The following is a 2534-nucleotide window of genomic DNA, read 5'->3' as shown; positions in this document are numbered from 1 at the left end:
GTATGTGTTCTGTAGATGAATATCCAGGTACTCAAATCAGTAGGTTCCGAAGTGCCATAAGTTTCTGTGGGTTAATATAAGCCAGTGGTTCCCAAACTTGGCTAATCATCCAGATTAGCTTTGGGAGCTTTTGCATTATAGCTTATTTGTTTTTTAAGTCTTCGGAGATTCTGATTTACTATGTATTAAGGAGGGAAGAATTGGTTTGTATTAAAATAGAACCCCCCCCCCCCCGAAAAAAAAAGCCTTCAAGGTGATTCTGATGTACAGCCTGGGTTAGGAATCCTTGGCTTGGGAGGATTCTTTTTTTTTTTTTTTAAATTTTTTAAAAAAGTTTTATTTATTTATTTGACACAGAGAGAGAGAGAGATCACAAGTAGGTGGAGAGGCAGGCAAAGAGAGAGGAGGAAGCAGGCTCCCCACTGAGCAGAGAGCCCGATACAGGACTTGATCCCAGGACCCTGGGATCATGACCTGAGCTAAAGGCAGAAGCTTTAACCCACTGAGCCACCCAGGTGCCCTGGCTTGGGGGAAATTCTTAATAATGAGTATAAGCACAAGTTTTCTAATCCTCCTTGTAGTTATCATGATGGAAAATCTTAGGCAACATACATGGGTTTTGGGGTTTTTAGCTGAAAACTTGGTGATATAAAGTAAATTCAAAGGCAAACCAAATATATATGGCTCTTCACTTCCACTGCTAGATGGTATATCAATGTTTGCAGCATTGCAAAATCAGAGAATTGAACTTTTGCTCTGTCACTAACATCCACAATTCAGAGCAGTGGTTTGCAGTCCAGCTTTAAATGAGAATCACCTGGAGAACTTAAAAAAAAATTCTGGTAACAAAAACCTTTCTTCAGAATCATACTGGTCTTTGCTAAGAACTGAGTATGGATATTGCTTAAAAGCTCTCATTTTAATGTGTAGCCATGGTGGTTGAGAGCTATTGAATTAAAGAAATAGTTCCTTTTTTTCCCTTTGAGTCATTTAAATGAAAAGCTATAGATTCTTAAAAAGCTATGGACTGAAAGCAATGACTTCTTTACTCAGAAAAATACTCACACCAACACAATTTTATACGTAATTTTCAGAAGTTTACATTCCTTCCATCTGGGTTCATGAACTCCCTCTTCATCCAAGCTGAGATCCACTGACTTATCATTGGTCATCAGGAAAAAAGATGTTTTTGTTTTATTTTTAATCTGTTTCAATATTAAGAAGCAGTTCACCTGAGTGTAGTGGTCATAAAAATATAGATATCAGAATGTTTGTCTATTAAAGCTCATTTTATTAATTGGAGAATTTACTCTAGGGCTTCATTAGAGCTTATTTACCATTACTTATACGTAAAATGACCACGTTGGTATTTCTGATTCATAGCACATTAGCAGTCACCAGTTAGAAGGGACAACTAGAAGTGTAGTACATGGATGTCATTGTAGGACATAGCTGATGGATGGCATGGAAGGACACAGATGACCGGTAGAAGCTTCTTAGTGAAGTTAAATGGCCAGGGTTTAGGAGCTAGAACCATTAGTGTGGGAGTCCACAACCCCATAAGTCTTGTTAGGTTTTGAAATTCCTATTTTAACATTCTGGGAAGCATTTCCACCCAAATGGTTAAAAAAAAAAAAAAAAAAAGTGGCTTAATACTCAAGTAATCAGATTGACTTCTTAGTATAAAAGGTTTTTTCTCCATGCCTATTCTCATTCCATATGTGAATAAAGCATTAAGTTAAGAACTTTTTTTTCCTAGGAAATGTATTTTCTTCAAGTATGGATTAGGTGTTACAATATGTAGTATTCCTGGATTTTATGTAAAAGGCATGGTAACAAATGAGATAATCCATCAAAGTTAAAAGTAAATGCATTCTCTCATCTGATACATTGACCTACTCTTCTGTTGCTACACCTCCCCACACTTCCCCACCTCCCTGCTGAGATTTGGAGATTTGCTGGGCTGCACTATTCAGATAATTTACATCTCTGCCTCCTATTTCAGCTAAGCCACATTTTTAAATGCAGCTGTAAAGTACATGTTGCTGGACTTTCTCTTGGAACAAGGTCCTCTCACTTGGCCATATAGGGCATTTCTTTTTTTCTCTTCCCTTCCCCTGCTGATCACCAGTCTTTTATATATATATATATATATATATATATATATATATATATATACTTTGTTTTGTTTTGTTTTGTTTAAGATTTATTTGTTTGAGTCAGTGAGGAGGGGCAGAGGGAGAGGCAAAGAGTGAATCTGAAGTGGACTTACTGCTCTGGGCAGGGCTTCATCCTAGGACCCTGAGATCATGACCTGAGCCGAAAACAAGAGTCAGACACTTAACCAACAGAGCCACCCAGGTGCCTTGATAATTAGTCTTTTAAAGAATATTTATTTATTTTTTTAGTAATCTCTACACTCAACGTGGTGTTCAAACCCATGATCATGAGACCAAGAGTTACATAGTTTTCTGACTGAGCCAGCCAGACGCTAGTCTTTTATGCCATATATATATATATATATATATATATAT

Source organism: Mustela nigripes, unplaced genomic scaffold (genome assembly GCF_022355385.1).
Source record: "Mustela nigripes isolate SB6536 unplaced genomic scaffold, MUSNIG.SB6536 HiC_scaffold_251, whole genome shotgun sequence".
In the NCBI taxonomy this organism is placed as follows: Eukaryota; Metazoa; Chordata; class Mammalia; order Carnivora; family Mustelidae; genus Mustela; species Mustela nigripes.
Note: the sequence above shows the minus strand (reverse complement) of the source record.